Source organism: Oryctolagus cuniculus, chromosome 7, assembly GCF_964237555.1.
Source record: "Oryctolagus cuniculus chromosome 7, mOryCun1.1, whole genome shotgun sequence".
NCBI classification, from domain to species: Eukaryota; Metazoa; Chordata; class Mammalia; order Lagomorpha; family Leporidae; genus Oryctolagus; species Oryctolagus cuniculus.
The window spans coordinates 74,354,046-74,370,514 of NC_091438.1; positions in this window are offsets into that span (position 1 = coordinate 74,354,046).

Here is a 16,469-nt window from a genome sequence, read left to right on the forward strand (position 1 = left end):
AGAAAAGATTGAAAATACAATAAAGAGTACAAGAGATGAAAAACACACAGTCTGAATACGAGATATAGAATTTCAGGACAAGAAAAAAGACCAGAGCAAAGGTCAAAAATATTTCAAAACTGATGAAAGACATTAAACCACAGATTCAAAAAACACCAAGAAGCCCAACAGAATGAGGCAAAGAAAAGCACACTCAGGCACATTGTAATGGATTTGTGAAAACTAATGACAAAGAGAGAAACAGAGAAAAAAGACAAATTAAATGAATGATTTTACAATTTTTAACTTACTTCTTAAACAACAGAAGACAGATAATCTGATGAGACAACTTTAAGGTACTGGAAATAAAATTTAGTATATTAGAGTTTTCCTCATTGTGGAAATACTCCTCAAATGAGGTAAGAGGTTTCATCACAAACAAAAAAACAAATATTTGATTTTAGAACAAATCTCACTAAAAGGAATGCTAAAAGATTTACTTAAGCAGAAACATTTTCATCTCACAGGGAAAATTGGAAATGCAGAGAGGAATGATTCATTCTACTTAATTCTCTAGTAATAGAAGATTGTGGAGATGAGCCACCAATGCCATTTACATACCATTTTGAAGAAACAAGAACTTAAAATAAGAGCACAAAAAACTTTAAATCCAAATAAAAAACAAGGCATAATATTCAAACACTAATCAAAGTATACTTTACATAACTATACTAATATTAAAGATAATAGACTTCAAAACAAGAATCATACTGGAGTTGAGTGGTGTTAATAATGATAACAATGGGCTGGCGCTGCCGCCTTGGCTTACTAGGCTAATCTTCCGCCCTGCGGTGCCAGCACGCAGGGTTCTAGTCCTGGTTGGGGTGCTGGATTCTGTCCTGGTTGCCCCTCTTCCAGTCCAGCTCTCTGCTGAGGCCCGGGAGTGCAGTGGAGGATGGCCCAGGTGCCTGGGCCCTGCACCCGCATGGGAGACCAGGAGGAAGCACCTGGCTCCTGGCTTCGGATTGGCACAGTATGTTGGCTGTAGCGGCCATTTTGGTGGTGAACCAACAGAAGGAAGACCTTTCTCTCTCTCTCTCTCTCTCTCTCTCACTAACTCTGCCTGTCAAAAAAAAAAAAAAAATAATAATAATGGTAACAATGGTCAATTTACCAGGGATATAGTACAATTTTAAATTTGTATGCACCTAATTACATAGCTTATAAAGGTTAAGCTGAAAAAATTGATGAAAAGATGATTTCATGAAGTTGCAAAAATATTTTTAACAGAAACTTATAGAAAAAGCAGACAAAATTAAGTACAAATATAGAATATTTGTAAAAAAAAGATTAATGTACTTTTCCCTAAATGACACTAGCATAAGCATCCAGCTGCTCAAATACATAGTGAACATGGAGTATTTCCCCAAACTTTTATATACTAAGATATGATACGTAAATAAAACAAACCTAAGCATATTTCTGTAATTGAAATAACGGAGTATGTTTTCTGGTTACAATGAAATTAAGTTTGAAATTAATAATTAAACATAACTAGGAATTCACCAAAGCTTGAGACATAATTAATTCATAAATAAAAGAAAAATCCTTAACAAATAGAAACTATTTTAAGTCAAAGTAAAATGAACCAGAATATATAAAAATTGTGGTATATAATTAAGAGCACCTTTAATAGGAAGTTTAATGGACTTCACAATAGATATTTGAAGAAAATATAATGAAAATCAATAATCTATGTGTATATGTGTATTCATACGAGAGCTAGAAAAAGACCAGCAATTTTAACCTAAATAAAATTGAATAAACACAATTGTGAGGAATAGAATTTTTAAAATAGAAAGTATAAAATAGATACTCATTAAAACCCAAAGATATTTTCTTTTAAACAGCATTCAACAAAAGTAACCAAAAATGAGTTAAAAAGGACAATTTATCAATGTTAAGCATTGTCAATCATTGAGTTAATCAATGCTAAGCATTGAGTCCACCGTAACCTAGATACAAAACTTGATGAAACAGAAATTACTAGCTAATCTTTATTATGAACATGGATTGAATTTCATAAAATGATATTAGCATTACAAATTCAGTAACATATATATAGGGCACCAAACATTACTATATTAGAGTTTTTAATACAAAGCAGATTTTTCTTAATATTAAAAATTAGTTAAAATTGTAACTTCATAGCAGAAAAAACTGAGAGACTCCATCTTAATGAGGTAATCACAGGTAGTGGTGTCAATCACCATTACTGGTGCAAACTAACATCATGTATCTTGGTACACTAAGAAGACACAGTATCATTTCTGTGATATTTTCACCAAAATATGAATAACATGACTCTAATCATGGAGAAATATGAGACAAATATTATTCATGGGACATTTTACAAACAATAATTAGCCAGAATTATTCAACAATACCAAGCCCAAGAAAATCAAAGTAATTGGTAAATCTAATTAGTGGGTATAAAAGAATTCCCTGTATTATTCTTGCAAATTTCTGATAAGTTTCTAATTTTGTGAAATAGTAAATTAAGCATATTAACCAATATGTTTTACCTCACTACCAAATAAATAAGCAATATATTAAAACCATCTCAGGAGGCATAGAAACTTTAGCAGAGAACTGAATGGGAAGTGGAGCAGCCAAGACTGGAACTAGTGCCATTATACTGGCACTGCAGGTGGTGGCTTTACAGGCTGTGCCACAAGGCCAGTCCAAGTATAACATTCTAAACAAAATAGACTGTATGAAACTCAGAAGCTTTTGCATATCAAAGGAAATTATCAATAAAGTTAACAGACATCAACAGAATGGGAAAAATTTGCAAACAACATATATAAGTATTAATATATCAAGTATATCAGCAACTGAAAACACTCTAGAACAGAAAAACACCCAATCCACTTGAGAAATCAGCAAAGGACTTCCAAAGACAGTTCTGAAAAGAAGAAATACACATGGCCAACAAAAAATGCTGAATGTCACTAGCTATCAGGGAAAATTAAATCTAAACCACATGATATATCACCTCACCCCCATCAGAATGGCTAAAATCCATAAAACAAAGAGTAATAAATGCTGGTGAGGATTTGGAGAAAGGGGAACACTTATACACTGTTGGTGGGAATGTAAATTAGTGCTCCCATGGTGCAAAACAGTGTGGAGATTCCTTAAGAAACTATAAATAGACTTGCTATATGAACCATCAATCCCATTACTGTGAATATACCCAAAAGACTTGAACACAATGTATAAAAGAGATACCTGCACCAACCTGTTTATAGCAACAATGTTTACAATAGCCAAAATGTGGGATTATCCAAGGCATCCATCATCAGATGAATGAATAAGAAAATATTGCATATGCACAATGGAATATTATTCCGCTATAAAAAAGAATGAAATTCTACCATTTGCAGCAAAATGGATCAACTGGAGGATACCATGTTGAATGAAATAAGCCAGAAGCAGAATGACAAATACCAAATGTTCTCCCTTTTATGTGAGAGCTAAAATTTAAAAAAAAAAAAGGGGGGGGGAAGAAAAAGAAGAAAAAAATATCTATGTGTATCAGTATGCTACAAATATTTTATAATTTTTTTTTTTGCTTTTTGTTGCCTGTTCTTTGGGGGTCTTGTTCAATAAGTTGTCTGCTACACCAGTGTCTCAGAGTGTTTCCCCTGTGTTTTGTTCTAGCAATTTTATAGTCTCAGGTCTGAAATTTAAGTTTTTGATCCATCTTGAGTTGATTTTTGTATATGGTGATAGGTATAGATCTAATATCTATATACCCAGTTTTGCCAGCACCAATTGTTGAAGAGATTATCCTCACTCCACTGTATGGTCTAAGCACTTTTGTCAATAATCAATTGGTTGTATGATGAAGATTAATTTCTTAGTTCTCTATTCTGTTCCATCAATCTATATATTGGTTTTTATGCTAGTATGATGCTGGTTTTTTAAGATTTATTTTATTTGTTTGAAAGTCAGAGTTACACAGAGAAGGAGAAGCAGAGAGAGAGAGGTCTTCCATCTGCTGGTTCACTCCCCAGCTGCCAGAGCTGCACCGATCCGAAGCCAGGAGCCAGGAGCTTCTTCCAGGTCTTCCCATGTGGGTGCAAGGGTTCAAGGACTTCAGCCAGCTTCTACTGCTTATCCAGGCCATAACACAGAACTGGATTGGAAGTGGAGCAGCCAGAACTCAAACTGGTGCCTTTATGAAATGCCAGCACTGCAGGCAATGGCTTTACCCACTACACTACAACACTAGCTCCATTATGCTGTTTTAATTACTATAGCTTTGTAGTCAGGTATTGTGATGCCTCCAGCTTGATTTTTCTTGTTTAGAATGGCTCTGGCAATTCTGGGCCTTTTGTGGTTCTATATAGATTTTAGGGATGCTTTTTCTAATTCTACAAGGAATGCCATTGGCATTTTGATAGGGATTGCATTGAATCTGTAGATAGCTTTAGGTAGTATATATACTTTGATGACATTGAATGATATTGATTCTTTTTTTTTTTTTTTTTTTTGACAGGCAGAGTTAGTGAGAGAGAGAGAGAGACAGAGAGAAAGGTCTTCCTTCCGTTGGTTCACCCCCAAATAGCCGCTACAGCCAGCGCCGATCCGAAGCCAGGAGCCAGGTGCTTCCTCCCAGGCCACAGCAGAGAGCTGGACTGGAAGAGGAGCAATCGGGACAGAATCCGGCGCCCCAACAGGCACCGCAGGCGGAGGATTAGCCGGCCAATTTTGTATATGCAGTATATATGTTCCATCTCATTTGTTAATGAAATTTTAACATTGAATTGCCAAATTAGTTGAGTTCACTTGATTAATTTTGAAATAAGTCATTGAGAAAAAATAAAGCAATAAGAATATGATACATGTTTATAACATGAAATAATTACATGTTTATGCTACTATATTTTAAGTTTTCTTAAGTGAATGTTTTAGTTCTGATAATTAAAGGTAAATAGTCCTTTTATCTATAAAAGAATATAGAAATAAAATTATTTTGAAGGGAAAATAGTAATTTTACATGAGTATCACTTTTCTTTTGAAAAATTTTAAAAATGTGTATTTGTTCAAGTGACAGAGAGAGGGACAGAGACAGAGCCTCCATCCACTAGTTAACTCCTGAAGTGCTCTCAATGGCCATGGCTGGGCTGGACTGAAGCTGGAAGCATAAAACTTGATGACACAATGCCAGCATTGTGACAAACCAGATTAAGCTGTTGCATATAGCTCTGGCATCCCATGCCAGACTGCTGAGAGTCCCTGCTGTTCTGCTTCTGATCCAGCTCCCTGTTAATGCACCTGAAAAGGCAATGGGTCATGGCCCAAGTACTTGGGCCTCTGCCACCCATGTGAGAGATCAGAATGGAATTCCTGGTTCCTGGATTTAGCCTGGCTCATATGGGAGATGTCTTTCTCTGTTTCTTTCTCTAAATCTATTGCTCTGTCTATAAATAAATAAATAAATAAATCTTAAGGGGCTGGCGCTGTGGCACAGCGGTTTAACGCCCTGTCCTGAAGTGCCGGCATCCCATATAGGCGCCGGTTCTAGTCCCGGCTGCTCCACTTCTGATCCAACTCTCTGCTATGTCCTGGGATAGCAGTAGAAGATGGCCCAGGAGTGTGGGAGACCCAGAAGAAGTTCTTGGCTCCTGGCTTCGGATCAGCACAGTTCCGGCCGTTGAGGCCAGCTGGGGAGTGAATCAGCGGATGGAAGATTCTCTCTCTCTGCCTCTCCTCTCTATGTGTAACTCTGACTCTCAAGTAAAAAATAAATAAATCTTTAAAAAAATAAATAAGTAAATCTTAAATACAAAGGAAAAGAAACTCAATCCAGATCACCCAAGTGGTGACAGGGAACCAATTACTTGAACCATCACCTCCCAGGGTCTGCATTGTCAGGAACTGGAATCAGGAGTCAGGACAGAGATCTTAATTCACATCTTAAACACTAGGTCAAATGCCCACACTCAAATACTTATTTTTAAAAGTGTTAAACAAGGAAATTAAACCAGTGTATTATAGAATATGAAATCTATCCCAGTAAACTCAAATCTCTGGGTCATATTTTCTCTACATGCAGATTAGAGAGCTCAGTAAGATATTGCAGAAATTTTTGGACTGGAGATACAGATTTTATCAATCATTGACAAATAGAAATTAATTGAATTTGAGGCTGTGGATATGCCAATTAAAAATAATTTTAATTTCAAATCAGGTATTAAAGACATGCCATAATTGCATTAGCATCATTATTATACATAAACCCTGAAATTTTTTAATAATTTCCAGATGACATATCAATTACCTTTGATATGATATGGAATGTTTCTTTTCTGACTCTCATCATTGGCTTTTGCAGAGCCTCTTTTACCCCTCCTCCCTTCTCCTTTCTCCCTCTGGTCCTCCCTTCCTCTTTGATATTCTAATGAACATTCCTAAAACCAATTCCCAAATCAAAACTCAGAAAATAAGTGAAAAGCTTACCCTGATCTATGTAGTGCTTACTCATCTTACCTCTTTTCCTTCCTCCGCCTGAAGAAATCACTCTACTAAATCTCATGTTTAGCTCCTTCCTATGCTTCTTCCTCTTGGTTGAGATTTCAGTTGTTTCCAGATACAGACAAATGTGAATAATGCCATCATGAATATTTGTCTCTTTAGGACATATACTCAAGAATGGAGTTTCTAGGTCTCAGGGCAAGCATATATTTATTTTGTAGGGAATGACAGTGGTGGTACTGATTGTAGGAATTCCAATTGCTCTGTTACTTCATTAGCATAAAGTATTATTTGACTTTCACATTTTTATTTGGCTAAATGTGTAATGACATTACATCATAGGTTTTATTTGCATTTCTCTGATGACTAATAAAGTTGAACAATATTTTCTTTTGTGAAATGGCCTATTAGATATTTTTCTATGAAGTGTCTATTACAATTTCCCAATTGTTTGTTTGGATTTTCCTCATAGTTTTCATAGATTTTACGTTTCTAGATCTTGATATATGTTATTAATTCGAATGTAATATTTTAATTATAATGAAGCCACAGTTACCAATTTTTTTATAGTTTATGCTGTGTATGCATGTGTGTGTGTGTGTGTGCACTTGTGTATCCTATATATGAGACACAGTTTCTTCTCCCAAGATCGCAAACACCTCTCATTTTTTTAACAAACTATGGCCCAAGGAAACTTCCTTTTCTGCTATTCATGGCTTTATGTTAATTAATTGATATGGTTTCTACTATTTTTTCTGAATCTGGTTTGATTAGTGTATGGTTGAAATAAAAAGAGGGTGATATCACCAGGTTCTCACTGAATCAATTTCAGTCTTGAAGTTTCTCTTTTTTTCCATATTCCCCTAGTTTAATTCATCTAGTCTTGTAGCTTTAATTCCCAAATCCAGCCCAAAAAGTCTGCCCAAATTTATATATTTAACTGTTTTATGTTTGTTAGTTTTATGCAGCAAAATTGAGATTTTATTACTGGTATTGCAAGATCAGGTGTCTAGTAGGTAGGCATGTACTTATTTAACTGTTTTATGACATCCACTATTCGATGGGATGGGGGCTGGAAATGAGATTGTCTAAGACCTACAATGAAATATTGACATACTCTCCATTGACCTAGATGTAATGTGAAAACTGACTGCATTGCTTATATTTATTTCATTGAAGAACTAGCTCAAAAAAGACGTTTCCTATTATAAAAATCTAAAATTATGTAATCTATCTAAATCAAACCTTTTGATTATTACACACATTGTACCTCTGTGTGACAATCTGTACTTTATGGCTATAAATTACTTGTATGGTGTAATAAGAAAACACATAGAATAGTAGATCTAGGCGCTGATGTTCTGGCATAGTGGGTAAAGACTGTGCCATATGGATGCTGGCTGTTATCCTGGCTATTCCATTTCTGATCCAGCTCCCTGCTAATGGGCTGGGGGAAAGCAGCAGACATTGGGCCACGTGTTTAGGCCCCTTCCACCCATGTAGAAGCGGCACCCCCTGTCCCTTCTCTCCCTCCACTCTGGTACTCGCCCCGTGTCTCAGACAGAAGCACAATTCGGAAGTTTCTGGGACACGGCCTGCAACTCCAGGCTGTCCTCTGGCTCCCTTACCTGTCCCGGGCTGTGGCCTCAGCCCTAGGCCCTCCACCCCTCTCCTACTACCCCTTGTACAGCTGTGGCCCAGAGAGGCCAGCCCTGCCGTCCTGGGGGACCGGTTATATGTGTGGGCTACGCGTGTTCTGAAATGTAGAATCATTTCGCACGGAACTGTCACTAGTTGTTGGGAAGAGATAAGTGGGCTACATGCAGCCCCATCTTAAGTTCTGTTCTTGTCACCATTTAAAATTGACATTTAATTTTTCAAATCACTGTTGGTGCCTAATCACTTAAGTTATTAATTTATTCTGTTTCCTCTGTAACACCTATTTATCTTGTGAGTAGTTGGGGGCCGGGTGGGGGGAGGGGGGACTGGTTTCTGGGGGTTGTGGTTTGCTGTGGCGACACAAGGTACAGGCCTGGAGCTTGCAGGTCCCTTTTCACCGTGGTGTCGGATGACAATAAAGTCCATTAGAAACACACTAGGGAGTGAACCAGAGGATGGAAGATCTTTCCATCTCTGTAACTTTGATTTTTCAAATAAATAAATAAAATCTTTAAAAAAAAAGAGTAGTAGACCTAAATAGATTCATAGTTGATGGTAAGGCCTTTCCTGAACAGCATTAATAGTTACTGTCTGCTTTGTTTTTATTCCTGAGGTTTATTCTGTTTTAATCCTATTCTAGAATATATAAAGTGTAATTATCAAATTTTAAAATTGCATGAAAGAAAAGCCAATTATTAAAAACATTAGCTACATTCTAGCCAGCATCTTTGGAATTTTATATATGCTTTGTCATTTAATCCTTTCCATAAGTCCCAGTCAAAACTTTAATTTAGGCCGGCGCCGCGGCTCACTAGGCTAATCCTCTGCCTTGCGGTGCCAGCACACTGGGTTCTAGTCCCGGTCGGGGCGCTGGATTCTGTCCCGGTTGCCCCTCTTCCAGGCCAGCTCTCTGCTGTGGCCAGGGAGTGCAGTGGAGGATGGCCCAAGTGCTTGGGCCCTGCACCCCATGGGAGACCAGGAAAAGCACCTGGCTCCTGCCTTCAGATCAGTGCGGTGCGCCGGCCTCAGCGCGCCGGCCGTGGCGGCCATTGGAGGGTGAACCAACAGCAAAGGAAGACCTTTCTCTCTGTCTCTCTCTCTCACTGTCCACTCTGCCTGTTCAAAAAAAAAAAAAAAAAAAAAAAAAAAACACCAAAAAAACAAAAAAAAAACAAACTTTAATTTATGTGATGCTCTCACCAGGTGCACAAAATGATACTAATATCTAGTTGAAGATAATGACATTTGTGGAGGGTAACAAATATCTAAATTCAAGAAGAATATTAATCAGATTAACTTTAAAATGCTGCAAAATCATTTACTAGTTGTACAAGATTGAAGTGATAAGAGACCTGGATTATAGTACTTCATTTACAAATGACCCATGGGTTTTTGTCAACTGGAAACTTGATATAAATCAATATTCTGCAGTTGCCAAAAACATGAATGTAAATGCTGTTGCTCTAATGGAAGACTGGTGTCTCATCAAGGAAGAGATGATCGCACTGAGTCCACACGTGTGCCACTCTGGACACTGTACTACCGCAGGGACTTTTAAATACTGGCGATAGATCAATACCAATACAGCTAGGATGCAGGAAATGTTAGACGATTAATGGCCAAAGAACTAGGAACTGTTTAACTGGATGAAGGGAGGAGGATATAACAGAAATATTCAAATATTTTTAAAAATGTTTACCTGGCACTGTTTTGTTTTTTTCCACTTGAACCTCATTATCATCCTGTGAGATCAGTGCTAATTAAGGATTTTTCAAGGTATATTTCCAATGAAAGATTTAAAAAAGACACCGGAAAATTCAGTCTCACAGAGTTTATGTAATTTCCCTCCGACTTCCAATTTCAAGTATGTGATGATTTGTTGCATGAAATTATGTTAACTTTACTTATCTATACCTATCAAGACAAATTCTCACTCCAAGACTGGATGAGAAGAACTGGACAAACAGAGTAAGATTTGGGCTTGATATTTGAAGTGAACAAACAACAATTACCATATGAGCATTCAGGCATGGAATGGTTTTCCTTTTGACACCATGAATGTCTCTTCCCTGGAAGTCACTTCTCAGGTGTGTTGGAAAGCTGAGCTCCATTTGAGGAAGATGATTGCATAAATGGCCTTTCTGGTCTCCATAATGCAGGGGATAAATGCACATATGCAATGCTAATCATGAATTTATTCTGAGAAGGTTTTTGTGCTGTGTGAATTCTCTCTTGTAAGAGACAAATCCCAGAGTATCTCTCTTCCTGCAGTCTTCATATCTACCTTTGCTTTTGTTAACTCCATATGCTGGTCATTTACCATTCATTATGCTGCTATGTAGAATCTCTGGGATTTCTTTCTGGTCCCTGGCCTCAAGGAGCTCTCACTTTTGATGAAAAACTGGCACATAAGTAGACAATTATTCTATGGTGCTCTGAGATCTGATACAGAGGTAGGGACGGAATTCTGCAAGGTGCAGAACAGAACTCATTAACATCTCCCAGTGAACTGAGCTAGGAAAAAATTCACAGAGGACAGGCTGAGTTTATTATGGAAGTAGAGTAGAAAATTTCAAGTGGAAAAAAGGAAATAGGGAATTTTAGTGACACGTTAGCTCATGAACATAAAAACTGCTGGGATATAAGGTATTGCTAATTTTGTACAATTGGAAAATAGAGATCTATGGCAATCTAGGTAATAGATCACAATGAACATGTTAAGGATTTTAGAATTTATCCCATAGGTATTAAGAACAATTCTATTGTGAAGGTACATATTCTGGAAAAATATCCTGAAGGCATTTCTACGGTTAGTATGTATGATTTATATCTATATTTTTATGTACTTATTTTCTGTTCTAATTTTATTGTGCTTTTTTCCTCATACTTTCCTCTATTAGTGTACATAATGAAGAATCAACTGAAGTACAGTTATAGCTTTATAATAATTATTATTTTTGAAGAATATGTGTTATAAGTGCTGTTTCAGAAGGTCTCTCGTGAACTTATTTTTTTTTTTTTTATTTGAGAGGCAGAGAGAGAGAGACAGAGACAGAGAGAGAGAGAGAGAAAGGCAGAATTTCTACTTGCTAATTCATTCCATAAATACCCACGATGATTCAGGTTGGGCCAGGTCAAAGCCGGAGCTGGAAATTCAACCCAGGTCTCACATGAGTGGCAAGAACTCAACTATTTGAGCCATCACCTGCTGCCTCCCAGGATGCACATTAGCAGAGGGCTGAAATGAGAAGTAGAGCTGAGACTTGAATCTAGGTACTCCAATATGGATCAGAGGTATCTTAATATAATTCCTAGGTCAAATGTCTGCTCTCTTATTTTGTTTATTGTCAGATATAAATGATTTGTGGCAATGAAGAAAGGACAGAGGCTAAATTTTTTTAACCAGTTAAAATTTTAACCTCTGTAAATGTTAGAAACAGGACTTCTTTATAAGGAAATAATATTATGGGCACCATTTCAAAAACCCAAAGTTTATCTTTTCCATTTTAGGTTCCATTGACCTTATCAGGAGCACTTACTTTGCTTACACTGCAGCTTGCCTACCAGGTAACCCAATAGCATTCTGTGTTCTAGATTTATTCCTAAGAGAATGCTCAACTTAGTGGTCAGGATAAGGCCCATAATTTTTTTTTTTTTTTTGACAGGCAGAGTGGACAGTGAGAGAGAGAGACAGAGAGAAAGGTCTTCCTTTGCCGTTGGTTCACCCTCCAATGGCCGCCGCGGCCGGCGCACTGTGCTGATCCGAAGGCAGGAGCCAGGTGCTTCTCCTGGTCTCCCATGGGGTGCAGGGCCCAAGCACTTGGGCCATCCTCCACTGCACTCCCTGGCCACAGCAGAGGGCTGGCCTGGAAGAGGGGCAACCGGGACAGAATCCGGCACCCGGATCGGGACTAGAACCCAGTGGGCTGGCGCCGGTAGGCGGAGGATTAGCCTAGTGAGCCGCGGCGCCGGCCGAAGGCCCATGAATTTGCCTGGCAGCCCTGCTAGTGAATTTCCCAATGACTTGCTGGGTTGTATTGCATTAAACAGTGAAACTTGATGAGGCTAGCCCTTCATGTAAAACCCTAAGTGACATTAACCTTCTCACTGGCCAATAATGACAGGGCTAAAAAAGTACAATTTCTTTCCAGTCTTCTCAAAGGAAATTCCTATCAGTAAGCCTCACGATTTTCTGTCTTCTAATCCCATTCTTCCTCCTGCTCCTGTCCTCTACAAGAAATATTGCCTGTTTTTCTTTCCATACACCTAAATGATTTCCACATTTTGTACAGTCAGCCCACTTAAGGTGGTCCCAGAATTTACAAAACAAAATTCTGCTGCCAGTCCTGCCTACATTTTGCAGGTTACCAAGGAATCCCAAAACAACCCAGGCCCAATTTAAGTTTATTCCATACAACATTTTAATAGCAATGTTTCTGAAGCTAAAACCCAGTAGTTTAGGCACCCCCCTGCCTCAAATTTGTGGTGCAATTCACACAAATGTGGTGTGAAGAATTCTGTAGGACTCTGTGCTATTTTTTCCCTTCAGATGCTTCCTTAGTACACCTCATTTTATTAGTTAAAATTTGTTTTATGGGCTTCTTCTATTTGCTTTACCTTTCCTCAAACCTCAAAGCCATTATTTAGATTTATAGGCCAAACAACTCTAATTAAAGAAAGGCTTTCATTTGCCTTCAAATAAATAGATTCCTAATCTGCCTCTTGGAAATCTATGTGACAAGTCTCAAGAATCAGCAATAGTGGAAAGCTGTCTTAGAGATGAACTTGTCAGGCCACCAACTGGGTGGAAAGGGAGCTACCTTGGTTATGGATCTACACTTCGTGTGGAGAGCATTCGTGAACACTAACCGACATCATTTCTAATTACTACTGTGATTAGTATCAAAGAATCGGGTCTCAGGAGGTTTGTTTTCCTGAAGAAAACACAGTGCCATATGTTGTAGTATTTTTTTTTCATTCAGTTTTCATACATTAGTAAGGTTTTCTCTGTACCAGCAATTGTCCTGTCAAACTTAGAATCTATTATAAAGTTCCCCAGTTGCTCAGAATTGACCTTTATAACATCATTTCATTTTTTAAAAATATCATAATCTTATTCCACTGGTGTGTGTACGAAATGTAATTCATTTAAAGACCAAACGGAAGAAGAAAGAGGGTTTGATAGGAGCCTCAAGGTCTTTTCTCAACATGGGGTCTACTTGTCAAACAGTGTTTCAGTAATTAATACAGTTTAATCCTGCTGAGCAAAATATTTTCTGCTGAATAAAATATTTTTTTGTGATTATTCCCATTCAATGTGAAAGACCAAGTTTTCTGAAATACAAAGCAGCATGACTTAGTGAAAAGCACACAGTATTAGAAACTAGGTCTCCTGACAACTACCTTATAGACTTGTTATATCTTTTAAATAATAGGCCATATATAAAGGACATAATACAATGCCCAATACACACTAAATGTAAGGATTTATTGTGTTATTTCCTCTAGAATATTGCTTTTTAAAATATTGCCCTATATAGACTTCTGGAATCAGTTCCAACTTGAAAAGGACTTGGAAGTCATCACTCCTATTCCTAAAGAAGAAATTGACAAAACTGAAAATTAATTACTCTTCTTGGATCGCTAGAGATCTGAGTCATGGAGTAGAAACTGTCACCCTGAAATCTGGAAAGACATGCACAATCAGTCACAGCTGAGATTTGATTATTGTGAGTAGAAGTTAAGGGAAGCATGTTTTGGCAAATTAGTGGAGGCTGAGTGTTGACGAAGATGAGAGAGAGAGAAGGTCCTAGTGGTCACAGCCTCAGTGTGGTCCCACATTTCCACGGGTTTTATACACAGAAACCCTGGCAGGTTCTCAAGGGAAGTTAGAGTTGCCATTGTAAAAGAGGCCCAGAGGGCTCTCTCCAACACAAACCTTTCTGCGAGGAGGAATTAAGTCTTTCTCCACTGGAAGGAAGTGTATTTCTCTCACTCACTTAAGGAGGGAAAAAACACTTAGGAAACCTTTGTGATGGTCACTGTTCAGAGACAAATGCCAACTGAGATTTAATCATCAGATGATAGAATGCTTCCCTCGTCAACATCTTACCAATATCCCAGGAGGCTCTACCATAATAGCTGATTGTAGACAGAGGAGCCATCCCAAGTAGTGAAGACCAACGTCCACAGGAGAAGTAAAGACAAGGACACTGAAGGTATCTAAGCCTCTGGAACCTAGAACTACACTCAGATTAACATAAAATCTCACACAAAAGACTTATTTACCTCAGTTCCTATTACCTTATAATTCCTGTCCAACTTTCTTTTTTAAAAATTATTTATATAAAGGGAATATATTTCATATATACAATTTTAAGCACGTAATGATACTTCTCACCTCTCTCTCTTGCTCCTCCTTCCTGTTTTCATTTATTCTGTTTTAATTTTTGGAATAAAATATTAAGTTTACTTTATAATCACAGGATTAATCCTGCACTAAATAAAGAATTCAACAAGTAGAAAATAGAAAGACCACTGTTCTACAAGAAAAACAAGCAAGCAAGCAAACAAAAACGTAAAGGCATGCTAAGAGTCAAGAAAAGGGGCCAGCCTTGTGGCTGCGCAGGTTAACCTTCTGCCTGTGATGTCAGCAGCACATATGGGTGCTAGTTAAAGACCTAGCTGCTCTACTTCTTATCCTGCTAATGTACCTGGAAAAGCAGCAGAAGGTGCCCCAAGTCCTTACACCCCTGCACCCATGTGGGAGACCCAGAAAAAGCTCCTGGCTTCTGTTTGTCCCGTCCTTGGCCATCATGGCCATTTGGGGAATGAACTAGCAGATGGTAGATCTCTCTCTCCCTCTGTCTGCTCCTCTCTCTGTAATTCTGCCTTTCAAATAAGTAAAAGATAAAATATTTTTAAAAAGACAAAAAACCCACAAAATTTGAAGAGACAAAGCAAACAACAAAACTCGGCTCAAATATGACACAGATATTGGAATTATCAAATAAAGATATTTAAAATAAAAATGATTAATATAGGAAGTGATCTAAAGGAAAAGTACATTGTGTACACAAACAAATGCAGTATAAGTAGAGGAATAAAAACTCTAAGAAAAAATCGAATAAAAATGCTAGAAAATTGAAGCACTGTAATAGAAATGGCAGATGGCTTTGGTAGTCTAATCAGTTGACAGAAGATGGCCACGAAAAGCTGTGATCTTGATTATACAGCACTAGAATTTTCCCAAATTAAAATATAAAGAAAAACATTAACAACAATAATAATAAAAATAAGAGAAAATTCAGAGAGGAAATTTCCAAAATCATAACATACATTTAGTCAATTTTCATGTGGAGAAAAAAAAGAGAATAGAGTAGAAATCTCTCTAAAATTTAAAGGCAGGAGTAGAAATCTCTAAAATTTAAAGGCAGATAGCGTTCCAAAATTTTTGAGAGACAACCACAATATTAGGAAGCTTAAAAAATTTAAAGCTTGATAAATATCATTCAATCTACACTCAGCCATCTCATAGGCAAACTGTTCAAACAGAAGCAGAAACAAAATGATCTTGTAAAAAGCCAGGAAAAAAGAAAGTAAAAGATTACCTATAGAGGAACAAGGGACAATGGAAAGCTTTCTATTTAGAAACTGTGAAAACATGAATAGAATGAGACAAAGGTTTTTTTTTTTTTAAAGATTTATTTATTTATTTGAAAGTTAGGAATTACACAGACACAGACGGAGAAGCAGAGAGAGAGAGAGAGAGAGAGAGAGAGAGATAAGTTTTCCAACCTCTGCTTCACTCCCCAGATTGCCGCAATTACTGGAGCTGCGCCAATCCAAAGCCAGGAGACAGGAGCCTCCTCTGCATCTCCCATGCGGATGCAGGGGCCCAAGGACTCGGGCCATCTTCCACTGCTTTCCCAGGCCACAGCAGAGAGCTGGATTGGAAGTGGAGCAGCCGGGACTTGAACTGGCAGCCATATGGGATGCTGGCACTGCAGGCAGCAGCTTTACCTGCTATGCCACAGTGGAAGGATAGGGAGAAGAATTTTACATTACTCACATAGCCCCTCCCCTAGGCCCAGTCAGCAAAGCCTGAAGAGAAATACGCTCCATGAGTGAGAAAAGAAGTGAATGAGCAACCTCCTTCACTGGGAACCCCAGCGGCGAGCCCACTCCCAGTGAACTTCAGCACCAGGCCAGCCAATGTGGGAACAATCTCTGGTCCTAGTCCAGTACCAACTCAACCCTGTAAACCCAGGCTCAAGGCTTGTCCT